At 35.9% G+C, this 19,219-nt stretch overlaps 1 pseudogene; it reads left to right on the top strand.

Moving 5' to 3' along the window:
- The window catches only part of LOC124521123 (glyceraldehyde-3-phosphate dehydrogenase-like), a 179,567-nt pseudogene extending 161,215 nt beyond the window's left edge, over positions 1–18,352 (top strand).
- The last annotated feature ends 867 nt before the right edge of the window (positions 18,353–19,219 follow it).

The following is a 19,219-nucleotide window of genomic DNA, read 5'->3' as shown; positions in this document are numbered from 1 at the left end:
GTTTATTTCATGCTTAATTAAAATAATGGAATTAAAATAACAATCAGCAAAAAGACATTTGGTGAACAAAAACACATTTGGTGATACACAGCTCTCTCCGTAGGAGTAGAATGTGTGTGGCCATTGTTCTTTATAAAGGGGAGGGAGAGTTAATCCAGAGAACAGATTAAGAGCCTAGTTAACAACATAAGTAGTTTAAATAGACCTTCACCTGTACTTAAAAGCTCCAGTGATACCATATTTGAAGAGATGTTTCTAAGTTCCCAAGGATGAAAAGAAGCTTTGACTTCATTTTGTAAGATAATAATAAAAAACATTGGATATTTATTTATAGTCCCAACTCCTGTACTAAATTAACGTTCCTAGGCAAGAAGGCAGGGCACTCCTAACTAGTATACCAATTTACTGTGTTACCAATGTTTATCAGGGACTATTTAAATTTAGTGGTTATTAACAACCAAGTTATTAGTTTTTCCTTCCATGACCATTTAAGAAATAGTTTAAGCACATGTGGCCTAGCTCACAGGATGTCAAGTCATGGCCACAAATGCTTATTGAGACAATTGTGTTTTGTGAATTGTGAATTGTGTTTACAGAACTTTCTCTTTTACAATTTCAAATCCTGGAGCCAATCTACAGCCGGGTCTAAACTCATCAGTTTCCTCTCTCCCTGAAACAGTTGTGCAGAAAGGCAACCCATTACTTCCTTTGTATTGTCTACTTGCTCCACTTGTTATTTTCACCTCACTTTTTCCCTTTTCTTGGTCATATAACAAACATATTGCCTCTCCTTTTCTTCATACTACAATGAATCATCGAAAATATGGTAGTAGGTCCCACTAAAAAAATAAGATGGTATCTATACTGACTATAAATCATGATTCAGATTATTCATATCTCACTGTGTTTCATAAAGGACTTCTGTAATTACATAAGGTTGTACCAAAGGAACAAACTACGTCTATGTCTATGTCTACTTCTTTTATTTCTATATATAAAGAGATTTATTATAAAGAATGGGCTAATGCTATTATGGAGGCAAAGAAGCCCCATGATCTGTTGTGCATAAGCAGGAGAGGTGGCAGTCTAGTACTGAGAACAGAAGGGCCAATGGTATGAGCCTTGACCTGAAGGCCAGGAAAAGACTCATTTCTCAGCTCAACAATTAGGCACAGAGAGTGGATTTCCCTTTCCTTTGTCTTTTTGTTCTATTCAGGCCCTCAAAGGATTGGATATGCTCCCCCACATTAGGAAGAGCAATTTGCTTGACTCAGTCTACCAACTCAAATACTAATCTCATCTAGAAACACCCTCACAGACACACCCAGAAATCATGTTTACTCTGGGCACTCCATGTCTCAATCAAGTTGACACATAAAATTAGGCATCACAGAAATGTATTTGAATGTCTGTGTGTGTACACATATAGGCATTTATGTGCGCATACACACATACACACACAAACATGCACACACACACACACACACACACACACACATAATAATGCTGTTTTCCAAATATATAAAGAATGGGTGGATCACTAAAAGATTTTTGTTAGACTTTTTTTTTAATTTTGAAAATTAGTTTTTAGTATAATCTGCTTGTTAAAGAACACATAAATTATAAAACAATGCAAATCTTTCAAATATGTAAAGTTAAGGGGCACCTAACTGGCTCAACTGGTACAGCATATGGGTCTTGATCTTGAGGATGTAAGTTTGAGCCCCATGTGGGGTGTAGAGATTACTTAGAAATAAAATCTTAAAATAAAGCAAAGTTAAGGTTTGCAAGTGAATTATATTTTTTAACATAGGATATATAACCTGTTGTAGGATTCGTAGATGGTTTTTAGTGAGAAGATCAGAAAAGTTTATTTGTAAGCCAAAATGAGTATCAGTTAACATATCTTAAAATCTTTTAAAATCTTTTAAAGATTACAACTAAAAGAATGTAATATCTTCTTAAAGAACTATATGAGATTATACACTCTTTATAAATCTGATTATTATTAAAGATGTAATTATCAATTAAGTTGTTGGAACTCATTCTTTGGGTTCCAATAAATAACAAATGGAAGTTTCACAAAATTATACATTTTATTAAAGTTTGTTTGTTTGTTTCTTTCTTTCTTTATTTATTTATTGAAAGAAAGTGTGAGCAGGGGAGAGACAGAGAGAGAGGGAGAGAGAGAATCCCAAGCAGGTGCAGAGCCCAACATGGGGCATGATCTCACGAACTGTGAGATCATGACCTAAGCCAAAATCAAAAGTCAGTCACTTAACCAACTGAGCCACCCAGGTGCTGAAGTTATACATTTTAATAGCTGATGGTTGAAAAGCTTCTAGTGCCAGAAATATATTGAAAAAATGTTATGTCCTGTCTAGAAATAGTATAAAATATGGCAATATTATTTACTATTACTTACTAGAGATGTTTCAGATGTATTTTAAGTGAACATTTCTATGGGCATGATTTGAATAGCATATAACATGTTAGACTCGGAAAGTTTTTTTTTTAACACTGGCAAAATACATTTTTATCAATTAAATAACAAAGCATTACATAGCTATTATGTTAAACAGTTAAACACAAAAGCCAAATGTGAAGTTGCAAGATACTAAAAATAGAAGCATAAAGTTAAATATATATATTTACTCATATATGTCCATATATGTCTGTATGTGTTTCTATATATGTGTGTGGGGGGGGGGAGTGTCTGTCTATATGTGTCTGTGTGTGTCATTGCATGGTAGTACTCAACTCTTAACCCACAATACTATATAATGCCTCAATACTTCTAGTACTTTCTTTGTTGTTCTGTCAATGGAATTAAATTATATTTACCAACACTGAAACAAATTTTAAATGTTTTAGCTTAACAGTTATTTCAAATAATTTTTAAATTAAGTATAGATTAAATAAGAGGTTTGAGGTAGGACTATTTTTTTTCTTGAAACCTTACTCTATATTTGAATTTTTAAAAAATGGTCTCTATGGGAATACATTGTATACATAAATCAGGAACGATTTTTTACTATGCATCCAATAAATCAAAACATTCTCTCGTCTCATTTAACACCTTGCTTTTGGTCTTTCTAAAGCCCTAAAGACTCTAAATTTTAATTGCACATATACCGATGGCATTGGCTCAGATATACGAGGTAAAGGCATAAGAAATACAATATACGGCACCTCCAACCGATGGAGTTGGACTGCGGATATTTGTGAACAAGAACTAGGCTTACCAAAATATCTGTGTGATCCTAGACTAGTTATTTTCCTCGTCTTGTTTTCTGTATCTGTAAAAGTGAAAGTAATAAGACTGACCCAGAAGATTTACAAAACAGAAGTGTCTGGCATATGATAGGCACTCGAATGTGGATTCCATTTGTGTTTTTCCTTGGCCTGATGTGCCTGAGAGAAGGGGTTCGAAGGGAAAGGGGAAGAAGCAATGCAACAGTTCCCCACCCGGAGCCTCCAGCCCTGCCAATACCTTGACTTTAGCACCTAAGACTCATTTGGGACTTCTGACCTCCGGAACTGTGAGAAAATAAATCTGTGTTGCATTAAGCCACTGATTTTGTGGTAATCTGTTGTAATAGTAATGGGAAACCAGTACATATGCCAAATGGAAGAAGAAATAAAGATATTTGCATTGCTGCAAACGGTTGGAATCTTATAAAACTTCTTAAGCAGAAATCCTTTATGAAAGTAAAGAATTTGTATTAAAAATTAGTTGCTTTTTAACTTTTTTTTTTACCTCACGGGTAAATAGAATTAAAATATGAAAGCAACTAAAGTTTAACCTCTAACTCAATTTTAACCATGATCTTGTATAATTTGTTTAGCTGAATTTCTTGCTTTCATCTCTTTATTCCCATGTCGATATTAATAAGTCAAATATTGGAAAACTCCAGATAGAGCGTACTGTTGTCACATTGCCAAGAGATTATGACTAAAAGAGTCATATATAAAATCAACAAGCCCACAAAATATTTCACCAACCTAACCACAAATACCAAGTCACCTTCCAACCCCCACATCCTTTCTGCCATTCTCCATCTCCATAAGAAAGGAAAACTTGTCTGTAGCCACATACACTCCTAATTTAACTACACATAATGATTACCATAAAATACCCCAAAAAGTAGCAGGAAAGAGCACTACCTATTAAAATTCCATCTGGTCCACCTGATTATGTTTTCTTTGAACCAATAGAGCAATTTGTAAAATCCACATGTACTTAAATTTACTTGGCCAAACAGTAAGCTGACCTAACGATACAATTTTTGTATACATGTCTTTATTAAAATATCTTTTAGAAATAGGCAAATAATTCACATGAATTCAACCAAAATATCAGTGCATTTGTTGCCTATTGTTGTAACAAGTTATTACAAATTTAGTGACTGAAAACAACACAATTTATTATCTTACATTTCGGTAGGTCAGAAGTCCAAACGATCTCATAGGGTTAACATCAAGGTGATGGCAGGCCTGTGTTCCTTTGGCAGGCTTTAGGGGAAAATGGGTTTGTTTGGCCCTTTCCAACTTCTAGAGGCATCCTGCATTCATTGGCTTGTAGCTTTCTTCTTCCATCTTCCAGGACAGCAATGACACATCTCCCTGACCCCTTCTTCCATTGTCACATCTCTTCATAACTACAACCAAGACAGTTTCTTCACTTTTAAAGGATTGGTGTGATTAGATTGGTCCACCAGATATCCAGGAACATCTCCCTATCTCAAAGTCTGTATCTTTAATTACATCTGCAGTCCTTTATGCCATAAGAGCGGACATATTCACAAATTCTAGGAATTAGGCCATGGACATCTTTGAGGGTCACCATTCTGCCTGCCACACTCAAATAAACACACACACACACACACACACACACACAACTCCAATGTTATGTCCTGTCTTCTATGTTATGTTGGTGGGCATGGAAACCTAATGACCAAAAACTCAACCCACTTAACCACATTACTGAAAAAGGAAGATATATCAGTTATTTTGTGTTACATGATTAAAAAAACTATCAGGACCCGACCCACCTCCCGCCCCAGAATTTGCTATTCTTTAGCTTGTTATTTAGACAATTATCTTCCTTTCTTGGTACTTTGGTAGGGGGAGTGGTGGAAAGGTAGGGGACTTTGGAAATGTGGATGCTATCAAAACAAGAAGACCATTATTGTAGATTCTGAGTTGTCCTGTCTTGGAAAGATAGAAACAAAACAGACATATTACTATAAATGAACTCAAGTACCTAGAGTTTTATTATTCATTCATTCATTCATTTATTCACTCACTTGTTCAACTGATAAAGAAATATTATGTCCCTGAGAAGCTCCAGGCTTCCAAGAGGAGGTGTTGGAAATAGATGAGTAGGACAAATAATGTCCCTGCCCTCATGGTTCTCTAGTCTAGCAGGAAAGGCTGATGTTAAAGAAATATTTTCCACGAGATGACGTAATGGCCTATATTCAATTACAGGTAAAATCTCTAAGTGGACACCTAAAGCCATAAAAATAAAAAATAGCACATTCCTGATTGGTTTCTTTGTTTCAAATGCTTACCTACTCTAATTTCAAACATACTATGGTGGTTTGGAAAATACTAACTGAGGAAGGTGGTGAGATTTGACTTTTAAAAGCAGATTTATACTAGACTTTATATTAGAAGCATAACTAAAACAGTAACGTTAGCTAAAAAGCATTAAATGATGTTAAATGTATGCCAACATGAAATTACTTTTAAAGTACAGCATTTGGTATCGTCACATAGTATTTTAGCCAAGACTAATACCGGGCCTAGAGGTATGGAAACTGCTCCCAGTTCTGTGGTACACCATAGTTTTGGTTCTGTCCATCATGTGGCATACCACCAATTAGAACGACTGGACATACTGTTGCCAACATAGCTAATCATGTCTTTACATTAAATCATAACCCTCCACTTTGCATTGGCAGGAGAAAACGAAGGAGCAGAAGAAAATGTTGGGAAAATTCCTTTTTGTACACATAGACATTTTTACAAACCAACACTATATTTAAAAGTTTCACTCTTCAATCTTCTAATCTTCTTACCAAAGATACATGGTGAAAATAATTTTATTTATATCTCTGTATCTCTTTCTCTGTCTCTGTCTCTGTCTCTCTCTTTTCTCTCTCTCTCTCTCCCTATATGTATATATGTGTATATATATATATGTATATATATATATATTTAAAATCAAAATCATCATACTACACCATAGCTTGCATATTTGTTTAAAAACATTCTCTTTCTGAGGCTAATTCCTTTTCTAATGTGAAATATACTTTGGAAACATAATAAAATGATTAAAAAATTCTGTCATCCAGATTGCACTATAAATCATTTTGTATTTCCTGTATTTGTAAAAGTTAGTTTACTACTTTTTGTTATTATAAATCAGGCTCTGATGAACATTCCTTTGCACAAGGCTGTGTGTGTGTCTCTTCTTTTACCTTTATGGTAAATTTTTACAAATGTAATTATGGGCTCAAGAGTATGAACATTTTATTTTTTCTTAGATAAATATTCTCTTGAAAGTTTATATCAATGTATAACTCTTACCATACTGTATTTCTCCTCAACGTTTACAACACCAGATTTTTTACCAGTTGATTTTTTTTAAGTGTTTAGTTTTCATCTTTGTTGTTTAACAGGGGATGTAAATGCTTAGATTCTAAAATAGCCCCCAGTGATCCCAGCCCTCGAGTATCCTTTGTGTGATTCCTTCCCCTTGAGTTGGGCTAGATTCCTGACTTACTTCTATTCAAAAGAATATTAAAGAAGTAATGAGAAGGGCTCCTGGATGGCCCAGTTGATTAAGCATCCAACTCTTGATTTTGGCCCAGGTCATGATCTCATGGTTGGTGGGTTTGAGCCCCACGTCAGGCTCTGCACTGACAGTGTGGAGCCTGCTTGGGATTCTCTGTATCTCTCTCTCTCTCTCTCTCTCTCTCTCTCTCTCTCTTCCTTTCTCTGCTTCTCCCCTGCTCACTCTATCTGTCTCTAAAAAAATAGATCAATAGATCAATAGATAGATATAAATAAATAGATAAATACATACATACATACATACATACATACATAAAATCTAAAAAACAGAAGCAATGAGATATCACTTCCAAAATTAGGTTATAGAAAGAAGATAGCTGCATCTTAGGTTCCCATGTGCTTCCTCCTCCTCCCCATTCTGTGCCCCCTCCCTCTCCCTCTCTCAGATTTCTTGTTCTGCTGAATGCTGCCAATTGTGAGCCATCTTATGAAAAGATGCATATGGCACGGAACTAATATCTCTGGCAATAACCAGCGAGAACCAGAGGTCTGCCGACAACCACGTGAGTGATATTAAGATCAGATATCCCCCTATGTGAATTATAAGATGACTCCTGTCCTTTCAACTGACACCTCCATTGCAACCTCATAAGAGATTCTGAGCTAACAGAGCCCCCATACTTGGATTCCTCACCCACAGAACACATAAAGTAATAAATGTTTTGTTGTTTAAGCCACTAAGTTTGGGGGGATTTTATTTCACAAGAATAGATAGCTAACACAGAACTAGTACCCTCTAGTTACTTTTAAGATTAATGAGGAGCTTTCTCTTTTTCACAAAGTAGTGCTGGTCATATTTTTGTGTTTTATCTGTTTACATTTTTGCCATTTTCCAATAGAGACCATTATTCTCAATTATAAGAGTTCTTTGTGTTTAAGAATTCTATTTCCCAGTCTGACATATATATTGCTAATGTTTTTGAAAATTATCTTTTTGTCCTTTTATTATGCTTGTGGTGTTTTAACATAAATAATTTTTGAAACTATGGTCAAAACTATCTTTTTATATTTCTCTATATATTTTATATTTCTATATATATTTTTATATCTCTCTAGGAGCATCATTTCTTTGCTTAGAGAGCAACTAATAAAGCTGTAATTGGTGATTAATATTACATATTTATTTTATATCCTGCCTATTAATGGATGTCCTTACTAACTCTAATAGTTAATCAGCTGATCCTCTTGAATCTTCTAGAAATACAATCATAGATTCTGTTAATGATGGATTTTTCTTCTTCCTGGTAGTGATAGCTTTTATATCTGTTCTTGTGTTATTTTCCTGTCAAGATATTTCAGAAGTTAAATCATTAATAGTAATAATGACCACTTTTGTCCTTTGTCTCTTAGTTTAAAAGGACTGAGAATAGTAGGTCACCAAGTAAAATGATTCGTCTAATCATACCTGAGATACAAACAATTGTAAAATGCACTTTAGAATATACAAAATGCAATTGATATTTTTATATTCATGAAGTTGCTTTGCTTTCTATTTCTAATATATTAATAATCTTTATTTATTTACACATTGAATCAATTGAGGTGATGATGTGGTGCCTTTCTTTTGTCTTTGTGAAAGGTACTACTAAATTACATGACTTCCACTAGGCCAAACATACTGTGTTTGGGTTGAAGCTTGGTGGTTATCTCATCTAAATGTCTATTGCCTATGATTATATGGTTCAGTGACAATGTTCTCTCCTTCTTCAAGTGAGGGAGGGTTTAACTCTTTCATGAGAACAAATAATTTTTAAGTGAATTATTAAAAATCCCAACATTGCATTTTAATTCCATTCCAGCGGACTGATAACTCTTTCACCCTGTCCCATGGGACAATGAAAGGGATCGTGGTGCCAGTACAGGAGTCAAGGGCCATTTCTGTCCTAAGTACATTGGATTGGTTGCTATCCAATATATAGTATTATTGTCATTCCACCCATGTGAAACGATTCTCACTAGCCAACCTCTGTGAGAGCTGCTGCTGATGATCCTAGCACCCAGACTTCCCACCCACCACCATATTTCCACCTCCAAAGAACCATGCCAGAGACTATTACCCGGTCTTCCCAGTCGGCTTTCCTTTGGGATTTTCCTAGCAGCCATCAGCTCTGTGCAGTCCTCTTTCTCAAAAAGCCTCAAGCCTCTAAGTTAAAGAGTCGAGGCTTAAAGACAGGGAAAACTATGGAGGGTTCAATGGAGTTCTGGGCTTATGGAAACTCAGGTTCATAAATGATTATGGTACAGAGGCCTCAGAGTTTGGGGCTCAGGACTATTGTAGTTCAGCTGTGTTAGGAACCTAACTAGTCATTATTAACCTTTTTTTTTCTTATAAGAAAATAGAAGCTTGCTGACCACTTAAACACTGTTCATAAGTTTGGGATTGTCTTCACCAGTCTGAAGCCATTTGCTACTGTGACCTGCTAGCCTGGGAATACTTCAGGCTCTGCTGGTACTGTGTTTGAACCCAGGCAAAGGCTCCCTCTTCTCTCCTGGACCTTTTCATTCTCATATGACTTTAACTTTGTACTATGCCTTTTCCCCTCTTTTCTATGACGAAGTCTGCTGGCTAGATTTTGTCCTAGAAGCCCTTGTTCTAGAGCTGTGAAGAGATAAATGTTGTCTTTAGTAACATCCACCTCCTCCTTCTGTAGGTATTCTTCTTTCCGTTTATCCCTTACCTTCCTTTTTTGGTCTAGGAACTTACTGACTCCATGCCTGTTCTCTTCTCCTCCTTAGCAGATTCTTTTCCGCAGCGATTATCTGGAAAATAGGTTTACACTGAAATATAAATGAATAACAAAATAATTAAAGTGTAAACTCTCTTAAGGATATTTGCAATGAAATAGCAAGTCAGTAAGCAAGATGTCCACATCCCCAGGCCAATATGAGTATTATTTTATCTCACCCACAAAACAAAGCTTGGTTTAAGACATATCTATAGAAAGTAGAACACACAATGACAATGTAACCCCTCAGGCCTGTAGCACTTATACACAATTGAATAAGCACCAAGAGACATTCTTCTTTCTTGTTCTTTCTATTCTTTCATACAAGGATACAAGTGCATTTTCTTGATGACTGATAGCTATAGATTTTCCATCATTACCTGGAAGACAAAGACACACTCGTGTTTTTCCAAAATCAAGCACAAAATATGTTTACAAATATTTTTAGAGTCCCAAGGTATTTAAGATTGTTCAATTTGAATCATTTTTTTTTAACTACATAGAAGAATCTGGTACTCTGGCCACACTCATCAGTGAATTTTAAAATGGTAACTATGTTTTGAATGCTGGGTGAAAATATGCCTGGTAATTGTTCTATTTACCAAGAAAGAGTGATTATCTGTAAGCTAGTGCACTCTTAGCCATGAGCCCCACGTGACCTCTCTCATACCCTTCAGGTCTTTATACAAATGACACCTTCTCTGTGAAGTCATCCTTAATATTTCCATCCACATGGATGGATCACCATGCCCCATTCTCAAAACCTTAACCATCCATTTTTTTTTTCTTTTTCTCATTTGCTACTCTTTTACATATGGTATTTATACTTTTTATCCTATTTTCTCTCTCTGCCCACAAGGATGTAAACCTCATGAAGCAAGAGACTTTGTTTTGTTCAGTGCTATAATCATAATCCCTGACCACTGTTTGACCCATAAGAGGCCCTAGGTAAAACATTAGTTGCATAGATTTAATAATTTGTGAGATTATTAAATAATTTGTGAGAAATATAGAGCAAGTGCCTTAATGTGGGCGGTAAACGTTCAACAAATATTTACAGTCTTTGAAAAACAAATTTTGTACAAACGTATATGAAAGTCATTAATGTAACTAGAAAACATGTCTGGTATATTTAGCACATTTTGTTATATATTTATCAAAGGACAACATGTATCATATGGAGAAAATTCGGATTTTAATGAATGCTAAAATATATTGATATAGCAGAGTGATATTTATTAAAACACACTTTATTCTAATCATTTAAAACTTTATTCCAAGTGAAGCTATATATTCTAAATTTTTTACATTATTAGCTTTTACATTGCATTAGTTATTAACTATTCAGCAGCAATAAATGTGGTCCAACATAATTTTACTGGGGAGAGAAATAAACAACTATTACAAATCATTAAATGTTCAGACACTGTTTAAAATTCATTTGTCATAAAATAAGATGTATTTAATTTAGGCAATAAGGTTTCACATAATATTTTTTATTCCATTTTTTGTACTGAAAGCAAACCAATTTTCCCACTTAGAAATTAAGTACATTAAATTTCTGAGATTTATTGAGGAAAAAAAGATGAAACTCCAAATACTTATTTTTTTTCTTCCAATTAAAAACTGCCTGGATTTTGCATCATTCCTTTTAAAGGCTTTTGGGTCCCATTGCCAGTACTTGGGGAAAAAAAAAATTAACTCCACAGAAATATTTAGAAAAGCCTAACTTTATTTTCAAAATACTTGGTAGATAACTAGCTCTACAACCATTGTGAATTACCTTAAGAATCATACTGACAACAGAGTTTCTGTGTTGAAACACAGCAAAAACAAGGTCAATTACAAATATGCCCTGTAATTGTGTAAGTTAATAAATGGCTGCATAGTTTGTACCAGAGTTTTAGCGGATTTCAAATCCATGCTCATTACAACCAAGAAGAGATGCCACAAAGGTCACAGGAAATATTTTTTCCATGCAGACCATTGGAAGGCATGTTAATGTGAAGCCCAGATATTGTGAAAGTGTGATACGCCAACGTACAGCTTGAGCCCGGGAGCGCCTGTTAGTTGTGGCAGGATGCAGTCGTGCACAAGTGCTTACAGCTGCAGTGACATGGTGCTAAGCGTGTTTTAAGACTAGTCCCAGTCGAGCGGCATCTTATCCAACCAGAGACAATCCCACAATCCAGCTCTTTTTAAGTGATCATCCTTGTATCATAACAGATTAAGGTTGCAGCTACTTTGGATTATGTTTAATCTAACCTTTATCCATTCACATCTTCACCTGAAACTTACAAGGACCAAGAGTCAATTGCCGGGGCATAATTCACAATGACACTGATCTTGCCTTCCTCACTCTAATTATCTGGATTAAGAATAACACTTTTGAGTAATTATTTTCACATTGGATAAACATTAAGCTTTCCAGGATTTATCTGAGCTTTTTCCTAACATGAAATAGATCCAACCAGGCTTATAAGAACATAACTGACAGCAGTGACAGCTTAATCAAGACAGCCCTAAACAACTAAAACAATGAGGAAATGTTTATTTCCCATGTTTAGAATATTCAGGAATCAGAAACTTGACAAATATAGTGGCAAAAAATCCTAGATATTCAATCGCCGGCCTCTAACTTTTTTCTTTCCTTGTAATGATTCAGTAAGCCTGTATAAAGTTCAAAATCTGAAACGCTGAGAACTAGGATGATGATGTAAAATTGGCTATACTGCTACCCGTCATGAAAATGAAATATCTCTATTTTCATAGCCAATGTAATGTCCTAAAAAGAAAGAAAATGGTACATTAAAATCAATGTGCTGATTGTGATTAGAATGAATCAAGTACTTGCTGTATCACCTCTGATGGCTATTTTTGTTCATTCTGAATTGTCCATCCAAGATTGCACACAATCCCTAAAATTGCTATCACAAACAGGCTAGAAAAATCTTCCAAGCTTGTCTTTGAAACTATCTAAGATCATATACAATTACACACTAAAATCACATCACAAAACCCAATTATACTTTGGCTTTGCAGATCCACAGATAACCTCTTAAAGAGCAAACTCCCTCACTGTGTCGACCTCTGACCTCAAGCTCTTTTTCCAATCTTCAGCAGCAATGCTGTATGTTTCTTAGCCAGACTGAGAAGCCCAAACTCCCCGTGGTCAAAAAGGCCTGCAGGACTTCTGAAGGATGCCAAGTGTCCCATTTATCACTAGTTTAAGATGAAAGTTAATATTGCTAAATATTTTATTTTTGCTCTTTCATATATCTTATATACTATTCCGTCACTTACTTATAACCAAACATTTTAAATGGAGAAATTTTAAGTATACTTGCCTTCATTGTAATGATTTAATAATTCCAACAGTATTTAGCTAGAGAGAGAGAGAGAGAGAGAGAGAGAAGAAAGAAAGAAAGAAAGAAAGAAAGAAAGAAAGAAAGAAAGAGAAAGAAAGAGTTGCTGGCTGATTTAATGGTACTGTAAAAGCACTACAGAAAAACAAAAAGAGATTCCAAACAAACAAATTCCAAACAAGCTTTTGCAATGAGAAGAAAAGGGAGTTAGCTGGCTTTTACAGCAGCATCTTCCAAAGTCCACGATTACATGTTTGTTGATCCAAGTTTGGAGCATCATAATCACTGAGTACATGATATTTCATAGAACAAAGGACTCTAATTTCATACCAACTCTTCTTTCTTTACTGAAGGAAATCACCCAAAAGGAAAATATGGACCAGCTCGTTAGGGCATTTTCTATGACTCAATAAAGAACATTTAAAATGATATATGAAAAGAGGTAAATAAATCATCACATAATTCTAAATGTGAAAGACCTCAAAAATCATTGCTGGCTCTTTTTCAGATTTGGGCTTGTTATGGCTTTAGTTACTTCTTCAGGGTGCCTATAAGCTTGCCCATCTATGTAATGACAATCACATGGCATCACATAGCAGAACTAAAATGGCATTTGGATGTCATCTCCTCTAACTTCCCAAACCCTATCCTCTGTAAGTGTGTTGATGACTGGTAAATGTCCATTCAAACGACTGCACTGTCTTCTGAGTAACAATGCCAAGTATGTGTGAGTAGCTAAGTCAAAGGTCCACCCTTGCAATCGTCTCTCTCTCAAATGAAGTATTTTAGTTTTGTAAGGTTGCATTAGGATGAGAACAAAATAAAATTATCCTAATGCATAACTCAGGTCATTTTCAGAACAGACCATTGTATATTTAATTCCTTGAAGACACTGTCTTAACACATAGAGTATCCCTCTTTTCATTGTCTCAAGGAATCTAGAATGAGTCAGGAAAATAATTAGGTCCCAAAAATGCAGGGCCAGCAAGAATGACTGAGAATGCTGAAAAAAATATTGGGGTAGAGGAACAATATGCTAGAGAATAAAAAACACAGAATTAACATCATAAATATTTAATGAACATCCTTAGATGATTACAGACATCTATGAATGAGTACAAACATTTGAGTCCATATGATAGGAAAAAGACAAGCTGAAATTAAAGTCTTAATTTTTTCCCTAGAATCATTTCCATTTCTGAGAACTTTCCTTAAAATTAGGATGCATGGAGGCTTATTCATCTATCATGTCAGATTAACTGGTTAGTTCTATGAAGCCTGAAGCTATATTTTCATGCTTAGCCTTTTTATAGTGATTTGTAAGATGAATGAAACTCTGAGAGTGCTCAAAATATGTGAGTTAAATTGAGCTACAAGAATCTAATAACTAATAACCAAAATACAATTTCTGTGCTCTAAAACCATTGTGGAGTCCTTCCATTGCCCTCCGTGTCCCTTATGTAACAAAGAAAGAAAACATCTCTAATGATTTTCCATTTCTAAAGATCTGTGATGGGTGGAAAAGAAGCAACCAGAAACATAGGTAAGATTATTGAAATCTGAAAAAGAGCAAAATATACTCTCGTGCTTGAAAATGTTCTGATATTGAAAATGTAATATAAAAACTTTTAAGAAAAAATAAATTAGGTGTTTGGTAGAAGAAGGTGTGAAATCTCTAACTCCTGACTGTGCTTTATAAACATTTACATTATCCTAGAGCTATTCATATTACGGACTTCCTGAACAGTATATAATTTTACCCATTGTTGTATAAGTTGCCTTCTTTATACAAGTGTTGTACAAGTGGCATGAGGCATGTGTTCTTGACAATCTGGACAATTCCTTCTTGACAGTGCTTAAAGCCTGAGTCTATATGACAGCCCCAGATGGTTTTTCGGTGAAGGATAAAAAAAGTGATATAATTGATTTGGTGCTGGTTGAGATGCCCTAAATGTTCAGTTTCAACTTTTACCTAATCAATCTATTCCACCTTTTTTTATTTCTACTTTAAAAAAATTCTTTTTTAATTTAAAAAAAATTGAAAAAAAAATTGAAAGACAACCCTGCCAGGGATTAGGGATATTTGTCTAGTATTCTAAAAATGTCTCAGAACTTTTGCTAGGAAAACAGCTCCTTCAGAACTTTCTCTAACATTAAATTACTAAGGCTTTTTAACATAGATATTTAGAGTTAGTCTCTAGAAATATCTACTGATATATTCACCATTCCTAGGTAGCCTTCCTTGAGATACTCTGGAGAGCCATCCAGGGTTATTTCTAGAAATACAGAAAAGAATTCCCAAAGAAAATTTTCAAATTGGTATTCAAAAGTTCATATATTCAGACCTATAGGAGTAGGACTAATATCCATAAACAGTTCACAAATGTAAACAGAGGAATTCAGGGCTATGAGACTTGCTATGTTTGAGTTTAGTTCAATTTCATTTGCATTTAATATGACTTATTTTCGTTGGATTTGGCTTAGCTTGGTTTGTTGCTATCATTGGTTTTAGAGAGGCAAGCTGAGGGTGCTGGGAAGGGGGCCTTGACCTGACTAGAAGAATCAGTCAATGTCTTGAGGATCTACCAGATCCCATGGATTTAAAAGAAAAAGAAAGAAAGGACAAAAAGAAAAAAGAAAAAAAGAAAAAGAAAAAAAGTAATATTCACACACTTCTTCAAGACACTTCAAACTAAAAAAAACGGAAGTAGTTAAAAAGAATGATGGCTATACAGGCATTCCTTGTTTTGTTGTGCTTCCCTGTATTGTGCTATGCAGATACTGTGTTTTTTACAAACGGAAGGTTTTTGGTAACCCCGTGTTGAGCAAGTCTGTTGATGCCATTTTTCCAGTATTTATTTTCTCACTTCATGCCTCAGTGTCATATTTTGATAGTTCTGGCAATATTTCAAACTTCAGATTATTATTATATTTGTTATGGTGATCTGTGATCAGTAATCTTTGATGTTACTATTGTACTTGTTTTGGGGCACCACAAACCACATTCATATAAGATGGCAAACTGAATTGATAAATGTGGTATGTGTTGTGAGGCCAATTAATAACCCTACAATTACCTCTAAATATTCAAGTGGAAGGAAAAGTCATATGTCTCTCACTTTACCTCAAAAGCTAGAAATGTTTAAACTTAGTGAGGAAGGCATATCAAAAGCTGAGATAGGAAGAAAACTAGGCCTTTTGTACCAAATGATTAATCTTTTGTGAATGCAAAGGAAAAGATCGTGAAGAAATTAGAAGTGCCACTCTAGTAAATACACAAATGATAAGAGAGCAAAACAAACTTATTGCTGATATGCAGAAAGTTTCAGTGGTATGGATAGAATATCACACCAGCTACAACATTCTCTTAAACCAAAGCCTAATCCAGAGCAAGGCCCTACCTCTCTTCAATTTTATAAAGGCTGAGAGAGGTGAGGAAGTTACAGATGAAAATTTTGAAGTTAGGAGAGGTTGGTTCATGGGTTTGAGGACAAGAAGCCATCTCCTTAACATAAAAGTGCAAGGTGAAGCAGCAAATGCTGATGTAAAAGCTGCAGCAAGTTCTCCAGAAGATCTGGCTAAGATCATTAATGAAATTGGTTACACTGAATGATAGATTTTCAATGTAGATGATACAGACTTTCATAGCTGGAAAAGAGAAGTCAATGCTTGGCTTCCAAAGCTTCAGAGGACTGGCTGACTCTCTTAGTAGGGGCTGATGCAGCTGGTTGACTTTAAGTTGAAGCCATTGCTCATTTAGCATTCCAAAAATCCTAATACCCTTAAGAATTATGCTAAATCTACTCTGCCTGTGCTCTACAAATGGAAAAAGGAAGCCTGGGTGACAGCACATCTGTTTATAACATGGCTTACTAAGTGTTTTAAGCTCACTGTTGAGAACCACTGCTCAGAAATAAATATTCCTTTCAAAATGGTACCGTTCATTTATGGTGCACCTGGTTAGCCAAGAGCTCTGATGGAGATGGACTATGAGATTAATGTTGTCTTCATGCTTGATAACACAGCATCCTTTCTAGAGTCCATAGATCAAGGAGTAATTTTGACTTTTAAGTTTGATGATTTAAGAAATACATTTCATAAGGCTATAGCTGCCATACATAATGATTCCTCTGATGTATCTGGGCAAATAAAGTAAAAACTCTCTGGAAAGGATTCACCATTGTGGACACCAATAAGAACATTTGGGATTCATGGGGAAAGATGAAAATATCAACATAAACACGAATCTGGAAGAAGTTGATTACACGCCCCATGGATGACTTTGAGGGGTCCGAGACTTCAGTGGAAGAAGTAACTGTAGATGTGGTGGGAACAGCAAGAGAACTAGAATTAAATATGGAGTCTGAAGATGTGACTGAAATGCTGCAATATCACGATCAAACTTGAGTGGATGAGTAGTTGATTCTTATGGGTGAGGAAAGAAAGTGGTTTCTTGATAAAGAATTTACTCCTGGTGGAGATGCTGTGAAGATTGTTGAAACAATTACAAAAGACTTAGAACATTATATAAATTTAACTAATAAAGTAGTGGCAGGATTTGAGAGGATTGACTCCAATTATGAAAAAAAGTTCTACTGTGGATAAAATGCTATCACATAGCATCACATGCTACAGAGAAATCACTCGTGAAAGGAAGATTCCATCAAGGTTGCAAGCATCATTGTTACCTTATTTTAAGAAATTGCCAGAGCCACCTGAACCTTCAGGAATTACCACCCTGATCAGTCATCAGCCATCAACATCTAAGCAAGACCCTCCACCAGCAAAAAGATTAGGATTCACTGAAAGCTCAGATGATGGTTAGAAGTTTTTACCAATATTTTCGTTGAGGGATGTACATGGATTTTCAGACATAAAGCTATTGCACACTTAATAAACTATAGTATTTATAGAGTGTGTCTACAGGCACATCTCTAGGGTGTGAGTATAGCAGGTAGTTTAGTAGAGCAAAAAAGGATTAGAGTGGCTGAGGAGCTGCCCAAAACATCATCCCTGCTTCTACTGGCCCTGCCAAGGCTGTAGGCAAGGTCATCTCTGAACTGAATGAGAAACTCACTGGTATGGCCTTCCATGTCCCCACCCCCAAAGTGTTAGTCATGGATCTGACCTGCCACCTGGAGAAAGCTGCCAAATACAATAACATCAAGAAAGTGGTGAAGCATGCATTGAAGGACTTCCCTCAAGGGTCTGCTGGGCTAAACTGAGGACCAGGTTGTCTCCTGCGACTTTAATAGTGACACCCGCAGTTCCACCTTTGATGCTGGGACTGGCATTTCTCTCAACTACCACTTTGTCAAGCTCATTTTCTGGTATGAGAATGAACTTGGCTACAGCAACCAGGTATACCTCATGGTCCACGTGGCCTCCAAGGAGTAAGAGCCCCCAGGACCACCAGCCCTAGGGAGAGCAAGAAGAAGACAGATCCTCAGCTCCTGGGGAGTTCTTGCCCCAACTCATCTCCCAACACACTGAGAATCTCCTGACCTCTACACAGTTTCCATCCCAGACCCCCTAAAGAAGAGGAGAGGCTTGGGGAGCATTACTTTGTCATGTACCATCAATGAGGTATATTGTACACCCCCCAAAAATAAAAAAAATATCTATTTTTAGCCATGATTTAGAGGGAGCAATGCTTTGTGACAATTCTGAACTGATGTTGTCCTCTACTTGGAATGAAAGAAACAACATGTAAATTGAAAACACTTGCAATATTTCTCCTATTCAAAAACTACTAATGACCAAAGTGACTAAAATAAAATTATATTAGGATTGTTAAAGGATATTTATGAAGATAAGCTAATAAGACAGGAGAACACAGCAAAAGACCACAACCAGTGACACTGAAGAATACAGCTTGCCTTGTACAGAACTTCAAAAACTAAGGATTTGCCAAACCCACAGTTATCTCTGGGCTTTCTGTACTAATTTTTAGCTTCTTGAAGCAAGGTTTTTCATTTTCTTCACCCTTGTGTTTTGGCCAAACATTGTAGGTCCTGAAAATATTTATGTAAGTGACCTTTACTCACCAGTGGAGATGGAAGTTAAGAATATCTCATGTAGGGGCGCCTGGGTGGCGCAGTCGGTTAAGCGTCGGACTTCAGCCAGGTCACGATCTTGCGGTCCGTGAGTTCAAGCCCCGCGTCAGGCTCTGGGCTGATGGCTCAGAGCCTGGAGCCTGCTTCCGATTCTGTGTCTCCCTCTCTCTCTGCCCCTCCCCCGTTCATGCTCTGTCTCTCTCTGTCC

Source organism: Lynx rufus, unplaced genomic scaffold (genome assembly GCF_022079265.1).
Source record: "Lynx rufus isolate CCGP_SWC_20201006 ecotype Redwood Valley unplaced genomic scaffold, mLynRuf1.p SCAF_3, whole genome shotgun sequence".
Lineage (NCBI taxonomy): Eukaryota > Metazoa > Chordata > Mammalia > Carnivora > Felidae > Lynx > Lynx rufus.
The sequence above is the reverse complement of the archived record's forward strand: the minus strand, read 5'-3'. Positions and strand labels throughout refer to the sequence as shown.